General features: G+C 35.9%; 1 non-coding gene across 1 annotated transcript; it reads right to left on the reverse strand.

The window, feature by feature from the left end:
* Positions 1 to 242: 242 nt before the first annotated feature.
* Positions 243 to 347, reverse strand: LOC125924122 (U6 spliceosomal RNA). The gene has a single exon (XR_007458298.1). It is a non-coding gene; the product is annotated as a U6 spliceosomal RNA (small nuclear RNA).
* Positions 348 to 12,070: the final 11,723 nt, after the last annotated feature.

Below are 12,070 nucleotides of genomic sequence, written 5' to 3' on the forward strand. Positions count from 1 at the left end.
AAATAATTTCTAAACTAGGAATTTTACATTGCTGGGTAGTTAGCCATCAGGAATTTGTTTACATGGTTTAATTACTACATATCATTACCTATAAGCAGAGTCCTAAGAAGCATATGTTGGATAACAGGAGATAAATCAGTGCAAGAATTAACTTGTCCTGGTCACTGCTACAGCAGCATGCAAGAGTTAACCGGTTAATAATGGGTACTAGGATGGGCTCGTGGAGTTTAAAGTGGTAATGGAGGAGCAGGTAATACAAGAGCAATGGGTGTCAACCTTGCATAGGGGCATTGCTAATCTTCTCTGTAGCATCCCAATTTTACTATATGTGCTGCCAAAGTGAGCATAATACAAGAGGAATGGGAAGTAGATAGAGACATTTTTATACTCACAGTTTTGTCTAGAATCCAGCCTAACTGCCAGGTAAATGAAATTGTGTGTGTGCACGTGTGTGTTTTTAGGATAAGAAATAATGTTTAAAATCATCCATTTCAAGGAATACTGCCAATCAAATGGAAAGATGACTGACGTGTTTGTTCTATTGGCAGATGGTTTAGATGTTGATTTTGTTCGTGTATAAGCTGTTTGGCTTGGGTGTCTGCATACTGCTTTTTGAAGGTGACTAAAAATCTCTGCACCTGCCAAATCTCATATTTAACATTCAACAGTTGGTGCTGGCAGGAATATCATTCAGAGATAAAAATCTCCATTAGTCATGCTATTTTAGGTGGACTGTTATCAAAACCTAAGCAAATAGCGACGTGGATTAACTCAAACTTAAATTCAAGTTCTAATTTTGTCCTTTAAGCCTGCTAAGACATTTAGTCTAATACTCAGCACTTAATCAGCTTTACGAAAGCATCATGGTAACATGAGAAAACAGTGGCGTTTACTACATTTTAATTACCTTAATGACCTGCAAATGTAGAAACATCAGTCCCCAAAATTTGGGGAGCTGCTTATGTTTCATCATATTAAGTAAGCTTTGAAATATATTGCAATAAACTTTTCTGTATTTTTTTTTTTAGTTTCTATGTTACATCATAATTGGGTTATTTATTTTGCTCATACCTTATAGTTAGAGATATCTCATTTGAAAAAGCAAGAAAATGTGCCTTGTAAAAATGTCATGTTGGTAATATCATGCCTCTACCTACTATCATAGACCATTGATTAAAATGTGATAGCCTCTTTTTTAATTAAAGAAGGAATCAGGCATTACTCATTAAAAGTAGATACTATATTAACACAAATATATATTGTATTTTTAAATGTATAACATTTACACAAAAACTATAATATCTCTTAAAGATTTTTACCTGTTTTGTCATACCAGAAAAAAATGTTTAGTGTAATAACAGCAGCTATTTCAGATATTAATAGCTACTATGTACCAAGCATGGCGCTGAGGGTCAGGGATAAAATAATCAAAAACAAAGTATTTTCTGCTTTGGCAAAGTTTAAGGTCTAACCATTAGTTTAAGAAAACTGTAGGGGCACTAAGTGGCTCAGTCAGTTGAGCATCCAACTCTTGATTTCAGCTCAGGTCATGATCCCACAGTCGTGGGATTGAACCCCACATTGAGCTCTGCGCTGAGCATGGAACTTGATTAAGATTTTCTCTTTCTCTCTTTCTCCCTCTGCCCCTCTCCCCAGCTCGTGCTCTCTCTCTCTAAGGTAGAAAGAAAGAAAGAAAGAAAGAAAGAAAGAAAGAAAAGAAAAAGAATAAAGTAAAAAATAAAAAATATGTATACAATGATGGACGGAAACCTTTCTTTACCACAGCTGGTCTTCAATGTTAACTCTATTGCTGTGCTAGAGAAACAAAATGTCTTAGCATATTGAATTCCATTTTTTAATGATTATATTTTGAAAATAACAAAACAAAATGTATTGGTTAAAAATACATTTCACTTTTATAATTCTAAAATTCCAGGTTGGTCTACTACTTAATCACTGCCCAAAAAGAAGTGCTAATCAACTTCACTAAAAACAACCTCATTGCTTTTGTTAGATACAAAGCAACACTTGTTTGACTTGTAGCCTAATTTTAAACACATTTTTGACTCATTTATTTACTTCTATATATGATTTGCAACCAATTTATCCTGCAGGCCATGCCTGGAAATTACCATGCTCAAGGTTAAATGGTGTATAGAGGCCATGCTGGGTTTTGTAATTGCTCTGAGTTTTTAAATTATGCACGATATACTTTCTTTTTTTCCAGGCTGAAATTGCTGTGGCCAGAATCAAGAGGCCTTTTTAATCTCTGAGTTAAAGCAGACTTCAAACTGCCTGATGAGGAAATTTGGGACCAACTTTTCCCAGTGGATATTTCTGAGTAGAAATGGCATAGCTATCCCCCCCCCCCATCCTTCTAAGGTCCCTCCTCCTGCCTTAGAAATGCTGATCTGCTCCCAGGCCCCATAACAATAAAATGTATGGCTCTGTTCTTCATCAATAACACAAAGTAGTTGTGCTCCCAGCACTTGTTAGGGAACCCAACTACAAATTATTGCCATTCAGTACCCATCAAAACTTTAGTTAAGAGAATAAAGTAGATTCTCTTCTACCTCTTTTTTTAGAAGTTGTCCTTTCTGACGTCAATAATCATACAGTGTAGTATGGGGGCGCTTTGGTGGCTCAGTCAGTTAAGCGTCTGACTTTGGCTCAGGTCATGACCTCACAGTTCATGGGTTTGAGCCCTGTGTTGGGCTCTGTGCTGACAGCTCAGAACCTGAAGGCTGCTTTGGATTCTGTGTCTCCCTCTCTCTCTGCCCCTCCCCTGCTCACACTCTGTCTCTCTCTGTCTCTCAACAGTGAATAAATGTTAAAAAATTTGAAAACATACATATAGTGTAATATAGAGATACCTAAATTACCATTTCCATTTTCTGTTCTTAGGTTCTGAGGAGCAATTCATGAACACCAGACTTCTTTTGGTTCATATGGCACAGCCTTCTCATAATTCTCCTCCTACCAGTCTGGCTGTCCCTTTCCTGTATGTCATAAATTTGTGTGTATGCCATTCAACTTTAAATGTATACTTTATTCAAGCCTTTGTCCTTCTCCTTTGCATTCATTCTCTCAGGCAAAATGAGATACAAATCCTTATTTCCAACCCTATCTCTTTCAAACTCCTGTTCCAAACTCTAAATTGCTACCCGGATATTTCTAGCCACATGTCCCATTTATAGCCTCAAACACAACATCCTGAATCAAATTATCCATTTTCCCTAAAGCCAAATTCCATTGCCATGCCTCTGACTGCTATCAAGTTACTACCATTCCTTCAAGCTCCTGAAAAAAATAGAAGCATTGTCTGTTTTTCTCTCACCTACCATGTAAAACAAGTCAAAGACTTTCTTGTGTTTTGGCTTTATGTACAAGTCTCTTCACTCCATTCCCACTGTCATTTCTCCAGTACACATAAGCCTCCGGTTCCTCCATTTATTTGTTCCCATTTCCATACCTGGATGTGGTACAAAGAACATAGATTTTGGTGTTCATATGAACCTGGGTTGGACAACCTTGTCAAATTTTAAACAGATTACTCAAAACTCAGTCATATCATCTGTAAAATGGAGATTGAAAATAGCTGCCTTACAAGTTTGGTGTGAGGATAACCTGAAATCGTTTATCTGAAGACTTAGCATAGACCTGCTGTAGCCACTGAGGAAAAATGTACCATCTCAGTGTTGAGAATTACTAAAGAAAATCATTCAGTTCTGCAAATTTGGAGCCACAAGGGGTGGCTAGATTCCCAATAATAATTCATTATTTTTTTTAACCAGCTTCTTCTTGCCCTTTTACTTTCAGAACAATTCTGAACCTTCACCATTCTCCATCAGCCATAGTACCTGTTTTCATTCCGTTTAATCTCAAACATGACTTTTGCCTTCAACCTTTCATACACAAGTGAGACTGCCAGCTATCTCATCTCCCTGCTTTCACACCAGTAACTTTATCTAACTACGCCCCTTTCTCATTCCCTTGCTTCCAGTTTTAGAAACAAGAGTTTTCCCTCCCTTTGTTCAATGTCAGCCCTTCCCTCTTTTGATCACTTCCCACACTATCAAATTCAGGAATTTGTTCTATTAATAATACCCCTTCTCTGCTATATCCTAAATATTCATATCTACTTACTCTTTTCCTTAATCATTAAACACATTTGAATCTTCTCATGCTTAAATGTCCCTCTCTGATCCTTAAGATATAAACTTGAGTCACCATCCTGATCCTCTTTTGCTATTCCAGGAAAAATGTTTTTGAAGGAGATTCTTTCTTCACTCTATATACTTATTCAATTCTGTATTTCTTAGCTTACTGGAATCAGACTTGCTTCTCTACCCATCCTTTAACTTAAATTTAGGTGTTCAGTCACCTGCCTGTTTTAAAATAGACCCCTCTACTGAATTTACATTTGCCACTCATCCCTTCTTGAATCCTCTCTTCTTTTCGCTTCCATGACTCTCTCCTACTTCTAGAACTGTCTCTTTATAGGATTTCTTCTTTCTTTCTTTCTTTCTTTCTTTCTTTCTTTCTTTCTTTTCCTTCCTTCCTTCCTTCCTTCCTTCCTTCCTTCCTTCCTTCCTTCCTTCCTTTCTAGAGCATTTGTAGGGAAGGGGCAGAGGAAGAAAGAAAGAAAGAATCTTAAGCATGCTTCACACCCATCACAGAGCCCAACACAGGGCTCATTCTCACCAAAGGTGAGACCATGACCTGAGCTGAAATCAAGAGTCGGATGCATAACCAACTGAGCTACCCACGTGCCCCACTTAATAGTCTTTCATGTGAACTCAGTCTCCTCTGCTTGGTGCTTAGGTGTTGACCTAAGCTACTGTGGAGTGAAATCTCTTGTGTGTTCGTACTTTGAGCAATCACTTGTATGCAAGTGATTACCAATTACAGATTACCAATTACCAATTACAGATTTATGTTTTCAGTCTTGAGCTACTCTCTGAGCTCCAGCCCTACACATACAATTCTTGACTCAATTACTCAGCTGTACGTCTTTATTTGACTCTTCCATAGGCACATCAACTTCAACATACTCAAAAGAGAACTTAGCATCTTTTCTCAAGGCCTGTTCCTCCTCTTTCATTCCAAAGTTCAGTTACTGATACTGTCATTGCAATAGTCAGTTGCCCTTGCCAGAAACGAGTTTTTCTCTTTTCACCCCTACATCAAATCAGTGAACTAAGTTACTAAATGATTCTTCAGTTCATAGTGTCTTCTCCATTACTAGCATCAGTGATATTAGTTGGGCCTTTAACATTTCTCACTTGACCTATGGAAATGCATTCTAAATAGTAGGCATAAGAAAAACTAATATGCATAGTGGCATAGAGTGAACACTAAGAACTATATTGCTTGTGTTCACATACTAGCTCCAATAACTTACTAGCTCTGCTAGTAAGGAATGTATACACTCTTGCTGTGCTTCATTCTCTCTCTGTCAGGGAGAATGCAACATCTTTACCCAGTCAGCGGTTACTTGTTTATTCCTCAAAATTCGGTTAAGATGTCACTTGTTTAAGGATCCCTTCCCAGGGATAAACAATCCCTTCTCTGTGATATCTTGATATCCTTTGTAACCTCTACTTAAAATTTATTATTATTTCAATGTATTCTGCTCCAATATGTGCTTATTTAATGAAAATTAGCTTATTTATGATTAAGTAGGGGAATGGTATAATATAATGCAGGAGTCAATATAATGTTTGTTCATTCATAACTTTTCCAAGCCTGTTTTTATTTTGAAAGATCATGAGCAAACATTCTCACAATTACAAACAATGTATTAGTAATACATCAAAACCTTAAGGAAAAAGCTGAAAATCTTACTTTAGGCAAAAGGTTAGTTGGTTCAAAAATTGCTGCCGGGCACCTGGATGGCTCATTCGGTTAAGTGTCCAACTTCGGCTCAGGTCATGATCTCACAGTTTGTGGGTTCAAGCCCCATGGCAGGCTCTGTGATGACAGCTCAGAGCCTGGAGACTGCTTTGGATTCTGTGTCTCCCTCCCTCTCTGTCCCTCCCCTGTTCGCACTCTGTCTCTTGACTCTCTCTCTCTCTCTCTCCCTCAAAAATAAATGAACATCGCGGTACCTGGGTGGCTCAGTTGGTTGGGCAACTGACTTCAGCTCGGGTCATGATCTCACAGTTTGTGGGTTCAGGCCCCGCGTCAGGCTCTGTGCTGACAGCTCAGAGCCTGGAGCCTGCTTTGGATTCTGTGTCCCCTCCCTCTCTCTACCCCTCCCCTGCTCATGCTCTGTGTCTCTCTGTCTCTCAATAATAAATAAATGTTAAAAAAATTTTAAATAAACAAACATTTAAAAATTTTAATTAATAAATGAATAAATAAATATTGTTGCACTTTCCACAATAATCATTAATGTAGGGAATTTGAAAGTAGAGATGTCATATCTATGAAGGTATTTCTCATGTGTTAAATACTTTGGGTTAGATTTTTAAATTTTGATGCATCTGGTCTGTAATAGGTGAATATTTTCAAAGTCTTTAGAAGGAAGCATAAGTGCAAGAGTTAAACATCAGCAAAATCAACTGGCTTTGCTAATGGATGCAAATGTTAGTGGAGATAAAGCTGTGCTTCTGTTTTTGTTAAGATTGTTATTGCTTTTACTTAGTACCCTGTTTTCAAAGTTACATAGGCTTTGAGTAGTCGGCCCAATCCTATTTTTTTTTCCTTTAAGCTCTGTTACTTTTAATGTACAGTTTTTGAACACATAAGTATTTTTCAGGAACATATATATGATTGTAAAAGAAATGCCTATACATTAACATGATGCATCTGTTGGCCCATTAATCTGTAATTTCCTGGAGAGAAAGGACCATCAGAAATTAATGTTTGTACTGTCATTCCATAACTTGGTACCTTTCAGTGAACTGAATGAAACCACAGAAGATGCTGAATAGATGCTACTTCTTTTTTTTCCCATCTACCGTCCCTTCTTCCGTCTCTGCTCCCTTAAATTCAACCAAACACAAGCCTCTGTATATGTAACTTCCCTAACAAAAATACTTCAACTGCTTATACAGTAAAGTCTGGATCTCCTGACTTTAGTATCTAAGGCTGTACTTGCTTTGGTGCCAGCCAGTCACTCTGAATTTACTGTGCCAGTCAGTGAAGTCAGCTCACTGTGCTCTTGCTACACAGTGTGTATTTATCTGCTCCCTTATTTTGCTCATGCCCTTTTCTTACCATCTTCCCCAGAATGGGCTCCCAACTCCACTCTAATTATCAAAGTCCCCAGGTTTACTGTAGTGCCAGCTCAACTCACTCTCCTCTCCTTGAGGCAGCTATTATAATAATAAGTAGTATCCATTTGTCATTAAGTCTCACATACTGGTATTGATCTTTTTATCACATATGGTATAAACAGTATGAAGTCGACCTGAATCTTATATTTCTTATGGTTCCAAATAGAAACTCATATTTAATATAAATCTATTGATTATTTTTTTAAAAAAGTAAAACTAAAAGAGCCAGAATAAGTCACATTGGACTGAAGTGAAAACTAGCAAATCAGTGAAGCATACTACTAAGAGATTGTTGCAATAAATGTACATTTGAGGTTTTGTGGAGCTGAACTCTCCTTGTGTCAGTGGGAATGAGAAGGAAGAGAAAGGAATAAAAGGAAAGAAGGGAAATAGAATTAGATTAGGGAATTAAAGAATAAGGATGGGGGTGACTGGATGGCTCAGTCGGTTAAGCATCAGACTTTGGCTCAGATCATGATCTCCCCGTTCGTGGGTTTGAGCCCCGCGTCGGTCTCTGTGCTGACAGCTCAGAGCCCTTAGCCTGCTTCGGATTCTGTGTCTCCTTCTTCTCTCTGCCCTTCCCTGCTCTCACTCTGTGTCTCTCTCTCTCTCAGAAAAATAAACATTAAACAAAATTTTAAGAATAAGGATAAATTAAAAAAATGAGTCTAAGTTACAAAGTCCATTTAAGAAGAAAAAATGATCTCATCACTGAAACAGAGGATGTTAAGATTTATTATAGGAGAAAAAACTGAATACTTTGGCTTTCTTTTTCTATATTCAGGGTGATGTGCAAGATGATGCAATATGAAAACTGTACCTTGATTAAAATTCGGTGATATCCCTTATCCCTTAATCCTTTGTCTATCTTGCCTTATTATCTGTGAACTCTTATTAATCCTGGTAACTGATGCTCACCATCCCAAACTAACAGTTGATAAAAACAAATAAGATACCCTGAAATATTCCATACACATACTGCCCATATAAACATTCCTAGTGGGAGAATCATTTGAATCCAAAATATGCTAAAGGTGCCCATGGGTAATTTAAAATACATTTTAAAATTCCAATATATTAATAGCCTAAACAACAAGTTAGAATGAAACTTTCTAAAAATTTAACTAATGTATGACCACTTGACTCTGAATTATATAATATAAGGTAAGGAATTATTTTAGTTCACAGCCCCCAGTTATTTGGTTTAAAGATTTTCTCTTTTCTAAAAAACTAGAAGTGAAAGGATAATAGTGTGTGTTATAGTCACAAAATAATAAATGTGGAACATCTTCATTTCTTTTAGACTATAAATATATATTACACTAATTTAGAAAATGACTATTTTACAGAAACCACTGAAATATTTGCTTATCTTGTTTTATATGTGATCCCCCCAAATGTGCTCATTGTACAACAGAATACCTTAATTTTAATTGAAAATGAAGAAATTAGAATTATTTCAAATCATTACAAAAATCTGGAATGAATGAAACCATCAGATCTGACTGCTCCCAGAGCCTCAATTGGTGAGAGTTGTGATATATGCATTTCTTATTTATGTTTAGAGTGGAAGCTAGAAGATTGGCCCAATATTCCTAGGAATGCATGGAATTCTAAAGTATTTAATTTTTTTTTGTTTTTAAGTGGAGTGATTGTGCCCTCCTTTAATATTGTGCAATTATCTTAATCACTGTTTTATCCTTACATCTTTATGAACTTTGATCTTAATTTGTTTCTTAGGCTATCTGCTAAGACTTTATTATGGAAGTCTTTCTTAAGGAAAATATTTTTTCAATAAGTCTTTCAAATCCACAGTTCAAATATAAAGCAATTGAGATTATTCCTCTCAATCAATCCTTGGAAATATTCAAAGAAACAATTATATTTTGTTTTGTTTTGTTTTGTTTTGTTTTGTTTTGTTTTGTTTTAGGCATACTTTGAATTTCATTATGATAACAATGCAAACTGATATTTATTGAGTGGTTAGAGTTGTCAGCCATTGTGCCTGAAGCTTTATAGATATTAGCTCATCAAATCCTTCCGGATTCTATGAAATAGATAATAACATCATCCCTATTTCATAAAGGAACAAACCAAGAGTTCAAAGAGTTATATAACTTGCCAAACATAGATATTTAAGTGGTACTTAAATCCATGTGTGTCTTAAACTATAAACCTTATCCTATCTTGTGCAAAAGAAGATAATTATCTTCCCCATCAGTTTTTCAAATGAAGTTTACTTGACTTTATAGTGTACCTTTCATATATGTCTTTTCTAATTATAAGCTACTCATCTTCATGATGGCGTCTGAAAATACAACCTAAATATAATTTAAAATGTTATTAAGAAAATGCTATTAATCCTAAATATCTTTACGATTACTTAGTAACATACGTTGTTCTGCTTCTCTCAGATCCACAATTTTAATGTCATTAGTCAGAAATATTTGACATCCACAGTCTTGTTGTAACGTGTAGGATACTGTTGAAATAAAGGGAGATTTTTCATTGCTGAGAAAGAGGCCTGAGCGAGAGTCAAGCTGGTCATTTCTCAGCTTACAGGCTGATTAGTTACAAGAGTTCAACTAGAAAGTCATTGCCCAGGGCAGTGTTCAAAGTGGTGGATTCTATGATATAAACTGGCAGAGGGACATTAAAGCAAGTAGCAGAAGAGGGTCCTTTTGGGGAAGAATGTAGTAGAAAACATGAAAAATAAAATTTACTTTGAGAGTCTCTAGGACTTGATGGGGAGGCCACCCATGCAAGTCACCTCCTATTGTAACTGCACAGAAGAGAGCACCCTCCTTGTACATTTGCATCCATTTCATGTTCTTTTTTGTAGAGTAGTGTGATTTAGCACTGGTGCCTGCTGGATAGAAAGAGTCTGATTAATGTGTGGCACTTCATGTTATAGCATATACTCCCATGTAAGTGATGGAAGACCCTCACATAATTGGATCTGAAATGGAATAAAATGATGAAAAATTTAGCATAGCCTTTGTCTTTATATGCTATAGTGGGGACAGCTGAGAGGTCAGGATACTTGGAAACAATGAGGGGCATTTTAGAGTCTCTGCTGGTAAAAATTTGTTTAACACAGTCTCATGATTAAAAGGAATGTGTATCCTGCTGTGGCACCAAGGTACAAGAGAGAGAATAATAAATTGGTGCCATTGACAAGATGTCATTTGTTATCTGCTTTAAAATGTCAGGTCATGTCATTGTGGTGAAATATTTTCTCTCTTGATGTATGTCTTACAAAGCAGGTTCAATGTTTGCCACTATTCTATTTCAATAAAAGAAAACAGCTTTTAATCTGGAAAGCACTGTCACCAGGAGGAAAATAAGGTCATCCGAGACTCTTATTTGGCCATTTCTCCACAATCCTCCATTAGCACTGTATTTCAATAGCCCTGTTGGTCCAAATTCTTTCTTTAATTTATCTTTTGAGGAGTGTAATTATCCATCTGCTCTCTTGGCCAAAGGCAGGGAGAAAAAGAGATTTTAGATATTGCAAGGTTACAAAAAGGCCAAAACCTGGCAACTGCACATCCTTATGTGATATACTTACGAGATTGTTAGATTCTTCACAACTTTTCTCATTCAGGGTTTCAGAGTACAAACATAGAAAGCACAGCTCTCTCACATTATATCAGTTAAAAATAAGTGAAGAGAATTTTAAAAGACAAAAATGAAAAAAAAATATGAAAGTCATGTGTTTGTGGGCTATAATATTGTTACACTGATATATACTTTCAATCTATGAAACATGAAGTAAAACACAGGGCATTAAAAGACTCAGTAAGTTGTCTTCCATTTTTCAGATATCTAGATTTTCAGTGTAAACTCATTATAGTGACCTTAGACAGATGTGTTTGTCTCGCACATACCAGACCAAGCTGGTATTTTGAATTGTGGAGCCCTGTTCCACATGAGCTGGATTACACATGAGCTCAATTCCATTGAGCTGGAAGAGCAAAATCCACTTTGGATCGTAGGAAATAACCCAACAAAGGAATAAAAATCTCTGTGCATATATATGCATATGTATATATACAAGTAAAGAGATAACCCCATGAACATATACAACCTCTAGTCATATTCTGGAACCCAAAAAGTGAAAGGAAATTATTAACCTCAGAAATACCACAAACTTAGCCATTGATGGGAAGGGTATCATAAGCAAATCAACAAAAGGATAAAAACATTCATGAGAGATGACTGATCTTTAAAGACTTTTGTACACACAAGAAAAACTTCCATATGATAATGAGTATATCTAACTCCCTCAGATATTGCATTTAAATGAATTTCCTATGGTGGTGGCAGCTGCTCCTTCCGTTATAGTTAAAAATATCAAGTGCCTATGTTCTTTTTATTTGAAATATCTATATAGTTAACTAATTTAGGTAAAGATAAAACTGATGAATCCATGCATTAATTCTTTAAACTTATTAGTTTAGTGCATAAGAACTATGCATATCTAATTTTAAGAGGAGAAAATGAGATATTTCAGAAAATAAAACAATTTACTACAGAAATGTAAACCTTAAAGGGATTGGATTTTGAAAATATAAGGTTGAATGGTCAAATGATCTTTAATGTATCTTTAATGTAGTTTAATGGAAATAATAAATTGTCTCTGAATTCCACAGAAAAAACAAAAGTCCAGCAATGTAAACTATAGAGAAAGATGAAATTTTCACAAACAATACCTGATGCAGCAGGATGATTTATTGAAACATTAACTTGGATTTTGCTCAGATTGCTATATACATTTTCCCTTT

This window comes from Panthera uncia, chromosome B1 (genome assembly GCF_023721935.1).
Source record: "Panthera uncia isolate 11264 chromosome B1, Puncia_PCG_1.0, whole genome shotgun sequence".
Lineage (NCBI taxonomy): Eukaryota > Metazoa > Chordata > Mammalia > Carnivora > Felidae > Panthera > Panthera uncia.